Source organism: Antechinus flavipes, chromosome 3, assembly GCF_016432865.1.
Source record: "Antechinus flavipes isolate AdamAnt ecotype Samford, QLD, Australia chromosome 3, AdamAnt_v2, whole genome shotgun sequence".
NCBI lineage: Eukaryota > Metazoa > Chordata > Mammalia > Dasyuromorphia > Dasyuridae > Antechinus > Antechinus flavipes.
Window position 1 is genome coordinate 43,699,938 of NC_067400.1, and position 14,486 is coordinate 43,714,423.

Here is a 14,486-nt window from a genome sequence, read left to right on the forward strand (position 1 = left end):
ATAGCATTTCATTAATTTATCTACACCAGATTGTCAGTGTACACCCAGAGAAGAAACTCCTTCTACAAAGGCAGATTGACAATTCACAGTATATGAGAGTTGCCTAGGGGTACTGAGAAATAAAGTTGTTTGTCCTTCATTCTTGAAGAGGAACATGAGAGATAAAGTAATCCGGTCGGGGTCACAGGGCTAGTATTTGTCAGATTCTGGACAACAGGACTTGAAATCGGGGATTCCTGTCTTGGATGCCAGCTTTCTGATTGCCATGAAATATTGTCTTTCCTATATGTATAACAGCAACTTCAATAGTTTCTCTCACAGATTGTAACTGCTATTGTTATATCTTTGTAAGTTATCTTTAGAAATGTAAGTAAACTGAAAGGTTGGCTCTTTGAAACAATTAATAAAATTGATAAACTTTTAGCCAATATAATTAAAAATAAAAGGACAGAATAAAACCAATAAAATAACAGTAAACAAGGGAAAATCACAACAAAGTAAAAATAAAAGGGATCAATAGAACCTACTTTTCACAATTTATATGCTAAAAATCCTAAATTTACATATCTTAATATATGTTATCCAAACTAAATGAAGGTCAAATGGAGATCTAAAATAACTCAATTTCAGGAAAAAGAAAAAGAATTCTCTATAAAGAAGCAACCAAATTACAACCAAAAAAACCAAAACTCTGATCCTATGGATTCTCAAAAGAATTCCATTAGGTATTAAAGAAGAACTAGCATAAATACTATAAAAATTCTTCTCAAAAACAAAGAAAGCATAATATCAAGCTCTTTGCTTGGAAAAAAATATGATCCTAATGCCTCAATTAGGAAAGGATAGAACACAGAATCCCAATAGACCAACTGATGTGGGTGTGGTCCTTCTTTTCTCTGCCTTCTCCTATTTCTTTAACTATGCTTTAACCTTGCTTCCAAATCCAATAACAAACCTCTTTTTATCAATCTAGCTTTTCGGCCCGATAAATGCTTTTATTGGGGACTTGTGCCACTACTAGACTCCGTTTACCGCCGTATCCTTGTGCCAAATCCACGGGGGTTGCAGGGGAACTCTATTTGACTCCCTGTACCTCAAACCTGCCATTAGACCTCAACTAAACCCTGATTTCATTTAGGTAACCCATATCTAGACCTCATCAATAACAAAGAGGGATACTTTGCTGGGCAAGAGAGCAGAGAGAATATGTTGTAAAAGCAAAAATCATCAGTAATTGAAAAATTGTATGAAATAAAATGTTTTTCTTAAGTACATATCACTATTTACCTTCATTTTATTACCCAACTGTTTTCAGAAGTAATATTTAAGATACTTCAGGTTATATTTCAAATTTTTTTTTTGCATCCATTCACATTGAACAAAAGACTTCTTTGTGGCAGAAATGTCTCCTGTATGCATTTGGCCAAGGGAGAAACTTCTTTTGCTTCTGAGAAGAAATAACTTTTCAATTATGTATTTATCAGGTATGTCCCTGTAGTAATTGGGCTGCTTCCAAAAGTCTTATTGTCACTTGGAAAGCCTCTATGGAAGTCATTAAGAAAGCATCTCCCTTTGCAACTGTTAAAAAGGTCACCTCACCTTTGGAGTTCTCAAGATGAGATGAAAGTTTTGTTAATCAATTCATAGGAAGAGGGAGAGTAATAAGCCCACTTTGAGCTGGTAAATTTTTAAGGTGTAGAATCTTTTTTTAAAAGGTGGGGAAGGGAAGACATGAAGTGGGGTGGAAAGGAATAGGGGGAAGGGCAGGAGAGGGGAAGGGGAGGAAGAAAAAGAAAATTTTCAATTTAAGGTTCATACTTAAAGGATCTGCTTTGTGGAAGTGAGTTCTCTCTTCACTATATAACTCAGCAATATTGATAATTGGGCAACTAGGCGGTGCCATGGTGCCAGGACTCTGGAAGACTCATCTTTCGGAGTTCAAATCTCGTCTCAGATACTTACTAGCTAGCTGTACGATTCAGGACAAATTACTTAACCCTGTTTGCCTCCAGTTCCTCATCTGTAAAATGGGTTGGAGAAGGAAATAACAAACCAGTATCTCTACCAAGAAAAACCCAAGAGAGCCAGACACAACTGAAAAATGACTTAACAATAATGATGATAATAAGAATAATAATAGCCATAATAATAATAATATTAGCTTTATGGTCTGCAAAAATTATTACCTTTAATCTTCACAACTATGATCATCCCCATTTTACAGATAAGGAAACTGAGGCATACAAAAGTTGTGACTTGCCCAGGATTATTTGGCTAATAGCTGTCTTGAAGTTGAATTGGAACCCTAGTCCATTGTTCTACTCACTGTTCTGTCCAGTGAGTGGTCTTGAGAAATCAGAGAAATGATCATTCTCACAGAGGTGAGTAGATTTTCTGAATCTTGTTAAACTTATTCTCAGATGATGGGCACCATGTCTAATGTTCATCTTATAATCAAAGCCTCTATATCTTGATAGATCCTGACTGCTAAGTCCATCCCATGGCCCACTATATCTGGGTTAGCTCTGACCAAGTTTTGTCATTTTCCCTGGTTATTTTCTCACTATCTTTCTATCACATGTGACCTCTTCTTTTTAATCCTCAGCTTTTAGCTCTGGAACCATAATTAAATGAATATTGTCATTACTCCTAGAAAGCTTACATCTCTCTTCTCCCTAATTGCTCCTCTCACCATCCCTGTTATTTTCCAAACTAAAATACCTTTCCCTGGCCACCCTACCCCTATATTTGTTGTCTATTGTTAGAATATAAATTTGTGTTGGAACAGTCTTCATTATTGTATTTGTATCTCCAATGCTTGGAAGAATATCTGGAATATAGTAAGTGCTCAATAAAGCCTTATCAATCAGTGTAAAACAGGGATAAAGACTTCTGTGGCACCCAAGTCTCAGGATTGGTGGGGGATTCTAGTGAAGTAGTATGTACAAAGTGCTTTATAAATTAAATTTTAAAGTGCTATATAAATGTTAACTTTGATTCTACACTTAGAGGTGAAGGTGTTGTTCTAGTCTAGTTGGCTTTAGGAAGGCTAATGATACATTTGCCTTGGGGATATGGCCTATGGTAAAACAGTGTGGTATAACGGGAAGATCACTGAATGTGATCTTAGGAGGAGGAGAGAATGAATCCCAACCCTCCTATTTACCACCTGTATGATCCTGGGAAAGTCACTTCATCCCTTCTGAGCCTCAATTTCCCCATCACCAAAATGAAGCGTGACCTCTACAATCCTTTCCAAGCCTATAGTCTAGGATCACATTTAATTCCTAGAGGAAAGAAGAAACTTTAAGAATAATCTTTTGACTTGTTTTGGGAAAAGACTACTTTTCAGCTCCCCCCCCTACTCCACCAGCTCTTTGATATTCTTTCCTTGATCTACTTTCTTCCCTACATCTAAGATATGCTTAAGAAATGTTTGTGTTTAATCATGTCAAACTCTGGACATTTCAGGTTTTCCTTATGCATTTTTGCTTCATGGAATAAATTCTGTAGGAAAATTACTCTAAGAGGCAACATGATGTGAGGGCTGGAATCAGTAGTCAAAAGTTCAAGTCCAGATTCTAGCACTTACTAATAATGTGCAGGACATTTTCTTTTTTCTGGGCTTCAACTTTCTTATCTGGAAAATAAAGGTATTAGACTTGGTGATCACTTTTGTGGACAATTTTCTTTTTTTTTTTTTTAATAGCTTTTTATTTACAAAACATGTGCATGGGTAATTTTTCAACATTGATCCTTGCAAAACCTTCTGTTCTAAATTTCCCCCATCCCCTCCCCTAGATGGCTGGCAGTCCAATACATGTTAAATATGTTAAAATGTATGTTAAATCCAATATATTTATACATATTTATACAGTTATTTTGTTGCTCAAGAAAAATCGGATCTAGAAAGAAAGAAAAAAAAAACCTGAGAAGGAAAAAAAAAATGCAAGCAAACTAACAGAGTGAAAATGCTATGTTGTGAACCACATTCCGTTCCCACAGTCCTCTCTCTGGGTGTAGCTGGCTCTCTTTAGTACTGAACAGTTGGAACTGGTTTGAATCATCTCGTTGTTGAAGAGAGCCACGTCCATCAGAATTGATCATCATATAGTCTTCTTGTTGTCGTGTATAATGATCTCCTGGTTTTGCTCACTTCATTCAGCATCAGTTCATGCAAGTCTCTTCAGGCCTTTCTGAAATCATCTTTTTGCTAATTTCTTACAGAACAATAATATTCCATAACATTCACATACCACATTTATTCAGCCATTCTCAAATTGATGGGCATCCATTCAGTTTCCAGCTTCTAGCCACTATAAAAAAGGGCTGTTTGTGGCCAATTTTCAGGACTTATGCTTAACAGAAGAATTAGATGAGTTAGTTGTGCTGAAAGAAATAGACCCTTTTATTTGGAATATTTAAGGAAAAACTTGTTGCTCCAAAGAAACATGGAAGATAGAAGCAACAAGGAGATGGTATTGAACCATCATTCAACTCTCAAATTATGAAAATAATTGGTATCTCCAAACTAGGGAAGGAGCCCATTCCCAACACTGCCTCCTCAATTTCTCCCCAATCCACTTTCCACACACACACACACTCGCTGACAACTCCAAAGTGGGACTGGGGAGGACAAAGATGGTTACAGCTAGGGATGTGATGTCTGTTTTGTATATAGCCAGCTTCTAATAAATGTTTTTTTCATTCATTCATTGTAAGTCTTTTTCTCAGCTAGGATCGCTTTTCCAAATCCAAGTCCCTCCTACACCTTGAAGGGACATCAGAGAAGAACATAGTTCTTGGAATAAAAAAAAATTTTTTTTCCCACAATATGATCTCTAGTTTCCCTTCAAGTTCTCTAAGGCTGTATTGCTCAATTATGTTATGAAATCAGCAGAGCTGACTTTAGACTACAGAGTGGTAGTTATTTGTGGTACTTTTGTGCTTTCTTCTTAAAATTCCCTTTGGCATTATGAATAATCATTACATTAACCAGAGTTCTTATAGTTACCAAGTTATTTTTCTCATATAGTATTGATATTATAGTGTAAATTATTCTCCTAGTTCTGTTCACTCTTCATTACTTCATACAAATCTTTCTCTGTCCCTTTGAAATAATTTATTTCCTATAGCCCAATATATTCTAATATACACATATCATGCAATTTAAGCCATTCCACAGTTTTGTTGCTAGTTTTTGTCTCTTTGTTCTCTTTTGGGAATAGGTCAAAGATCTTATGTTATCTAGTGACTTTTGGTCTATAATTCCAAAGTTCTTTCCAGGATGGTTGTATCCATTCCCAAGTCTACAATTAGTGTACAATGTGCTGTTTTCCCACAGCCACACCAATGTTTGTCATTTTCTTTTCTGGGATCATCTTTGTAAATCTAATGAATATAAAATAGAACTTCAAAATTGCTTGAATTGTCATTTCTCTAGTTATTAGTCATTTGGAGTATTAATTCACATGGCTCTAGAGGATCTGAGTCTTGAAAAGAGAAAGAAAGGAAAAGGAGTTATTGAGATCATGGCAATCTAATGACAAGACAATCATGAACCAAAAAGAAAGACTCAGAATTCGAGAGCTTAGAGCCACTTCAGCAGTCATCTCCCCTAAGCCATATACAAAAGAAAATTCTCATACTCAACACCTGGGCATATAGCTTTTATGTGAAGACCTCCAAGGTGGGGAGAACCCAGCACCTTTCCTGGCAACTTCTTCCTCTTAACAATTCACTCTAATGGTTAAAAAGTTTTTGTGAAATCAATCCTCATTTGGCCTCTTTACAACTTTCACTCACTGCTTTGAAGTTTGCTCTCCAAGGTCAAATAAAACAAATTAAGCTCCTTCTCACCATGATAGCCCTCCAAAAATATTTGAACACTGCTGTTATATTCATGAGTTCCTCATTTTACACCTTGGGCCATGAAACTACTTTAATTGATTTTTTTTTTCCTGCAAAATTCAATGGTTGTTTTGGTATCAGCCTCACCGAAAGAAAAAAAAAAAAAGAAGCTGGTAGTTAATATCTACCCTCTTATTCTTGTGTAAGCCCTGAAGCTGGCAAGTCAGCAGCTACTTAATGCCCATCCATCTCAAACTGTCAGTTAGTGGTTTTCTTTCTTCTCTTTTATCAATCTGCTTTCTGGAACTTCACCAAGAAACACAGATCAGATTCAACTGATAATTCAGGAAAATCTCTCACTTACTCGTTGGCCTCCGAGAAGACATAAACATAGGAATAAAATATAGTGATATCACAACCCACCTCTAGTACTTTTAGGGTTTTGAGTCCACCCAGCTGCCAAATTAATATTTCTAAAACAGGTCTGAACATGTTGCTTTCATTATCAAGGACCTCAAGTAGCTCTCTTGTTTCAGGGATAAAATGTAAATCACTTTAGCTGACTTTTAAAGTCCTTCACAATTCGGTTCCAGACTTTCCTTTTAGATCCTTTTTCATGCAATTACTATTAATGCACTGTTCCACCCAACTGGCCTTTTAGCTTTTCCTCTTAAACAACATCCCATCCTTTGCTTCTGGGCCTTTGCCCAAGCTATGACCTGTTGGAATCCTTACTAACTGCTAACTAATTAGAGTTGATCTAATCTTACAAGAAGATGTTTTGGGCAGAACCTGAAACAAGGTACTAAGTAGAACTACCCATAATCCCTCTCTCTGGAAGGAGCATAAATAGGCCAATGGGCCAGTCGGAGAGTTCTTCAGACAGGAAGACGCTACAAGTCGAGATTTCACCGGAATGACATGAAGACTGGAGCTGGCTGGAGGCTGAAGAAAGCAGAGGCAGAGGCTGTAGGACCAGACCTTTGGATTTGGTGACATTTGGAGAGAGCTCTTGGAACCAAGCAGAGAGATAGGCCTCTAAACTAACCGGGCTATAAGAAAAAGCTCACCACATTTTAGCGCCCGAACAGGGACCGACAAAATCCTGATTCCAGGGAAGGCACCCAGAGAGAACTTTTATAATATTTTATAGAAGAACAAGAACCCCACATTTGAACTCCAACAATGACCCATGCCAGCAATGCTCTCATCCTTCACCTCTATCTCCCAGAATCCCTAGCTTCCTTCAAAATACAGCCTGGGCACTATTTCCTACAGTAGACCTAGCTTGATGTCCCCATTTATTAGTGATCCAAGCTTCCAGGAATTACTTTGTATTGATTGTGTGTCTATACACATACATACATATGTACACATATAATACCCACACATATATTCATAATACATATATACACATACATATAACAGCCATACCCACATATCCTCACACATACATATGTAAATGTGTAGTCATGATACACATACAATACACACATGGACACATGCACATGTCCACATATACTATATCACACACCTGTACACACATTACATATGTCTACATATACAGTAGTGCATGTATACATAACATACATGTACACATATAACCACATCATATATAAACCCAGATATACATATGTATATATACACATATTCACAATGTACACATGTACACACAATCTGGACATACCCACATAAACATGCATGTACATGTATGTGCACATAAGGGTCCACTGGTACTCAATAAAGTACCACAAAAATAAATCACAACATTAATTTTAAAATCCTTTTGTCACTCTAACCTTTTGAATTTTCAAGTATTATTATTTTTACTTTTAGATGATGAACCCGGTCATCATGGGACATGTCCAGGGTTAAATAAGTACTAAAAGTCACATCTGGGATTGGAATTCACATCTCTTTGTTGCCAAAGCTAATGTTGTTCCACTCTGTCAAATTGCTTTTCCTCTAAAATCGACTTTCCTGCTTCCTCCATAACATACCTGTGAAATACTGATATGGTTTAGCCAGCAATTGCTTGCTCTGCGATAGGAGACTTATTTGAATGATAACTTTAGATGAAAAGGAAGGTGGAGAGAGCGGGCTGCCCTGGAAAAAGAGGCAGACGAGTTCAGGTCCTGTTCTGGTAACACATCAGCAGTGTGAGAGGGCCGTTACATTTTCTCAGCACCCTAGGAAAGCTCCTTAATGATGTAAGTTACAGAAAAGTTGCCGATCTGCAAAGAAAAACTTTGAACAGTCAGAAATATTTGATCATCATAGTCCATTTGCACCAGTAAAAAAATCAGTGCATATATGCTAATAAGCTTGTCTCTCAGATTCTCTCCTTCTCTTAACCAATCAATCAACACTTATTAAATGTCTACTCTACACCAGGCACTGTGCCAAAAGCCACCTTAAAATGAGATTTGTTGATCAGCTGTAGGGCAGCTATTTTTTTTTTTTTTGCATGAAATAAATGATTATCGAATCTAAAACCTACAAGCAAGAATTGATAGAAAAATTAAAAGCAGTAGCAGTTCTTACTGCTAGGATCTCATGAGGCTGATACCTAAAACATTCACATGATGCAGTTTACTTAATGTTTCCTAGCTGTGTGACTCTGAGAAGTTATTTAACCCCAGTTGTCTCAGGGAAAAAAGACATGATGCAGTTTGAGCAAGTGCTTAATTGGCAGTCTATACTTCACCTTGACTCTGCACTGCCTCCCTCAAAGTCCAGGTCTTCTGTCAAGCTAGGCCAGGACTTGGGTTTATTCACTTATAGATAATCATACTCATCTCGAGAACCTTTGAAGTAGATATAGGGAATTCCTCTTATACCAGGTGAGAAATCAAAGAACAACAATTTCAGTTCATGAGATTGCTTCCAAAACTGGACACGTTCTTCTCTGTTTTTCTGTCTGATCACTATGCTCATGGAAGGAAGCCCCAAGAAGAAAAAGTAGCAACCTTGAGACCCAGGTTCAGCTTGCCTAGCCAAATCTCTGTTCTAGCCGCCATGTGGGAGCAGTCACTGTTCTTCTGAGGTAGAGAAGACCAATCCATCTACCATTCCCTATGGAAGTCCCACTGTTACTTAATTCTACCTGAGGAATCAAAAGAAGAGATAGAGCTGGGAACTAATTCTCTCTCCCTCTTCTTCTTCCTCTCCTTTTTGCTCTTCCTCCCCCTCCCCCTCTCCCCCCTCTCACCTCTCCTCTCCCTCCTCCCTTTCCTCCCTCTCTCCCCCTCTCCCCTTTCCCCCTTTCATTTTCTCCCCTCTCCTTCCCTTCTTCCCTCTTCCTTTTCCCCCTCTCTCCCCCTCTCTCCCTTTCCCTTTCTCCCTTCTCCCTCCTCTCTTCCCCTCCCCTTCTCTCTTCCCCCCTCTCCTCTCCCTTATCCCTTTTCCCTCTCCTTTTTCCTCCTCTCTCCTCTTTCCTCTCTCCCTCTCTCTCTCCTTTCTTTCCCCTCTTTTTAATGTGAGCTACCTGAAACTGCCTGGGGAACTCAAGCACAGGCTTTATGAGCTGTCCCCTGCCGGGCAACCCTCATGTATGCTATATGGGATTTAATCCTCATTACACTTATTTTAGCAGGCTGACATGGTACACAGATCTGTTTTCAGTCCCTGTTTTTAATCACGTGTTCACTAATTTGCTCATCTACTCATTTCCTGCTGTCAAAAATCTTTCCTTTTTTTCTGCCTTTAGCTGACCATTCAACGGTTTCTATTGAGAGTGCTTAACATGCCCCTAGAGACAAAGACACAAATAACCTTGTCCACTCAGTATTTCCTCTGTGAAGATAATCTCTTTACATTCTGGATATTTTTATTACAAAACAGAATACATTATAAAGAGTTTAGATTTAGCATCAAAAAACCTGGATTTGAATCCTGGCTCTCTTCCTTACTTCCTATGTGACTTTCTGTAGCTCTTGGCTTCAATGTTCTCATCTGTAAAATGAAGGGAATTAAGTGGGTTCTAGGTATCGTGGCTTAGTAGAAAGAATGCTAGGTTTAAAGTCAGATGACCTGAATTTGAATTCTGGCTCTATTACTTACTACCTAAGTTTCTTTGGGCGAATTACTTAGCCTTGTATGCTTTAGTTTCCTCATCAATAAAATGAGATTATCATAGACTTCTAATCTTCAGTATTAAATCTATGAGTCTATTGATTTTGTCCCTTCCAGCTTTAAATCGATATCCTGGGGCAGCTAATTGGTTTAGTGGATAGAGCACCTGAGTTCAAATGTGACCTCAGACACTTAATATTTCCCAGCTGTGTGACCCTGGGCAAGTCAATTACCCAGTGCCTCCGCAAAACAAACAAACAAAAATCTATAATCCCACACTAATCTGGCCTATATCCTCCTGACACATCCCTGAGTAAATTAGACTAGACATAACCCATTGTCAAAAGGAGCAACCCACCTTCTAGCTTCATGGAGGTGGAGGAGGTATCAAATGAATAACTTTTATCATAAGCAGGAACTTCAAGACTTTGGCACTGAGAGGAGTAATCCATAAATCTAGTGAGAAACATTCTTTCCAAATTCTCCATTTACCTGAAATATATATGTGTATGTGTATATCCATATATATATACATATATACATATACATACACACATGCATACATCCACATAGGCACACAAATACATCGTATATACCCACATGTGCACACACATGGATGTATATGCACACCATATATGTATGCACATAAATGTAGTGGGCCGGAACTCTGGAGAAGTATACTTGAAATAAGGATACTTACAACAAGGTCTTAACTCAGTGGAATTGATGAGATGATGGTTCTCTAGTTCACATGTACACTTAGTACTTAGTATGGTGATTTATGGAATGGTTCTCTAGGTACACATACATAGTGTGCTGTAATGATGTAATCCTACCAAGGTATTTAAGGGCTGAGAAATGCTGGAAAAGGGACATTCTATTTTTGACCATTTTCCTGGTGGCTCTCCTGCCTCCTGCACTCCTCCACTAAGATCAAGCCTGGGCTAGAATAAAGACTCTTCAGTGGTTCTCAAATCTTTGTTCTCAGTATCTTCATGTTGTTAAAAAAACTATGGAGGCTCTGTTCAAAGAGTTTTTGTTCACATGGGTTAGATTTATAGCTATTTACTATATTAGAAATAAAAAATAATTTTGAATTTGTAGATGCTCTGAAAAGGTTTCAGAGACCCCAACAATTCTTTGGACTATACTTTGAGGACCACTGCTCTAGACTCTAGATCACTGGGCTGGAGTCAATAAGACTCATCTTTTTGAGTTCAAAACTGGTGTCAGACACTAGTTAAGTGTCTGCTATTTATCTATGTCTGGTTAAGTGAGACCCTGGGCAAGTCACTTAATTCTGTTTACCTCAGTTTCCTTATCTGTAAAATTGAGCTGAAGTACAAAAGGACAAACCATTCCAGTATCTTTGCCAAGGAAATCACAAATGAGGTCACAAAGAGGTGGAAGAGTTGAACTCTATTGAAGCAACTGAACAACAACAATTTAGGTGGGACAGGCTTGCTCAATTGAGAGGGTTCTCACATTATTTTCAGTCCTTTAGATAGAAACAACAGAGTTTAACAACTAGAGTAAGTGGTTAAAAAAGGAATCAGAAATGAGAATAATTAACTAAATTAGAAGCTGCCATCTAGAAGTCTGGTTAAGCTTCTCTCTCCTTTGCCTGACTCTACTATCTTATTCCTCCTTTTCTTCCCCACAAGATGGCCTCAGAGCAGCCCAGCAGCCATGGCCCTAGGTCTCAAGGTCTCTGGCTCCCCCACACAAGGATTGTGTCCTAGCCTCTCCATAGCTGAGGCCGTGCTTCATGCCTCAGACATTTCTCATGCTACTTGTTCAGCTCACAAATTCCAGATAGGAGCTGTCATAAGGAAGTCTGATCCCCATATACCTCCTCCTGCAGATCCCACTGTGTATTTTCAGCCCCTAGTAATGGCTAGTGACAGCTAACAATCCCAGATAAGATATGGATGCCCCAAGCACACCACATTTTCTCACCTCAGAACATTCTTCTGTCCCTGCAACCTTTTTCTATTTGATGAGTTTCTCTCAGAATCTCCATTTTAGCTCTGCTTCTAAATACAGATTTTGCCACTATTCCCCACTACAAGTACCTTCTCTTCCTCCCCTTTCCCCTGATCCTACCTTTCAGCTCTTAAAAATGTAGAATATAAACTCTGTAAGAACAGGAAGTGTACCTTTTTTTTTTTTTGGCTTATATTTGAATCCTCGGAGCTTAAAACAGTATCTTGCACATAGTAAGAACTTAATAAATTCTTGTTGATTGTTGACCAACTGACTAGTTAAGGCTCTGGAAATTAAAGGAAAAAGAATCAGGATTATTCACATCAGTAGTGTCATACTCAAACAGAAATAGGAGCCAGTATATTGTATATAAGGATACCTTCTCATATATGTTTACTTAGAAATCTACGCATAAATAATATATGTGTTTTATTATATTTTTATTTATTTTGTTAAATAATTCCCAATTATATTTAATATAATTTGACCACATTTGGGAGTATAGTGGTCTGCATGTGCTTTGTGAGCCAGATATATGATACCTCTGATCTACCCACTTATATTTGGCCATTTCTCTTTCTCTATACCTGGACTCTGGTCATACTGACATTTCTAATGTGACTTTTCAATAAGATAGTATTAGTCTGTAGCTTACATTTCTGGGCCTATTAAATTGGTCACAAGATTGAAGAGAGCTATAGAAGCCCACACATCAATAAATTAGCAATAGAGATTAAAAAAAAAAACACACAAAAAAGCTTATGTTAATGACTATCTAGCTTTAGTAATAACATGAATGGGAATTAGTCACTACCAACCAAAGCTCCAGGACTCTCTCATGAAACAGAACAGTTTCACAATACATTTTTCTACAAGTACCTGTATGTGTTAGTTGGTTTGTGTTTGTTTTAGATAACAGTGTTGGCTAAAAATTGCTGGTAGTTTAATGTTTGAATTCAGCCTTTTGCTTCATTGTATGATAGAAACAAGTAATTTAGCATTACCTAATCATAAAGGAATGATAAACTTTAAATATTTTATATTTACTCCTACATTATTACAGTTCATAAATCAGGCTTTTAAAAATTCATTTCAACTTGATGGTATCCTTAAAAAAATAAAATAAAAATATGTTTGGACGGATGTTTTCACTTGGAATTCCAAATATTGGTTTTGGTATTTCAGAGTTTAAGGGTCTTCCTCCCTCCCTTCTTTTCTCCTTCCCTTGCTTTTTCCTTCCATTTTTTCCTTTCCCTTCCTTTCTCTTTTCCTCCCTTCTTTTTTCTTTTTCTTTTTTTTTTTTTAATTTTTTATTTAATAATTACATTATATTGACACTCGTTTCTGTTCCGATTTTTTTCCCCCTCCCTCCCTCCACCCCCTCCCCTAGATGGCAAGCAGTCCTTTATATGTTGGATATGTTGCAGTATATCCTAGATACAATATAGGTTTGCAGAACCGAACAGTTCTCTTGTTGCGTAGGGAGAATTGGATTCAGAAGGTATAAATAATCCGGGAAGAAAGACAAAAATGCAGATAGTTTACATTCGTTTCCCAGTGTTCTTTCTTTGGGTGTAGCTGCTTTTGTCCGTCATTTATCAATTGAAACTCAGGTCTCTTTGTCAAAGAAATCCACTTCCATCAAAATATGTCCTCATACAATATCGTTGTCGAAGTGTATAATGATCTCCTGGTTCTGCTCATTTCACTTAGCATCAGTTCATCCTCCCTTCTTTTTTCAATTCCCTCCCTTCCTCTCTTCTTCCCTTCCTCCCTTTTTCTCTTCCTTCTTCCCTCTCTCCCTTCCTCCCGTCCTTCTTTCCTTCCTTTCTTCTCTCCCTTCCTTCTTCTTTCCCTCCAACAAACTGACTGATACATTGAAAAAGTCTGAAGATCTGTGTAATGTGTAACACCTGTGGGTTTCCTGTCCATGAAGGGGTGGGTAGAGAGCCTCTTCTCATATATCTTCATTAGAGTCCTACAAATTTATAAATTTGTTATATTTCTTTTTGACTTTTGGTATGTAACCGTTCTTTTCATTTACATTGTTATAGTTTGTATGTATATTGTTTTCTTGGATCTGCTTACTTTATTCTGCACCAGTTCATAGAGATATTTCCGTGCTTCTCTATTCATCACACACATTGTTTCCTATAGTGCAATAATATTCTGCTACGTTCATGTAGCACAATTTGTTTAGACATTTGTCAAGTGATGGGCATCTGCTTTGTTTCCATATCTTAGCTATCACAAAAAGTATGCTACTATAAATGTTTTGACATATATGGGAACTGACTTCTTATGAATGGGGATAGGAGTTCAGTAATGCATTCTCTGTTACAAAAAGTATGGATATTTTAGTCACTTGCTTTATGTAATTCTAAATTATTTTCTAAACCAGTTGTAATGTTTTACAGCTCCACTAACTATGTTTTTGTATGCTTACCCTTCTACAACCATTCCAACACTGACTGTTGCCATTTTTGGTCATTTCTGCCAATTTTCAGGGTGGAGGTAAAAATTCAGGGTCATTTTGATTTGTTTCACCTATTTTAGTGAGTTAGAACATTTTTTTC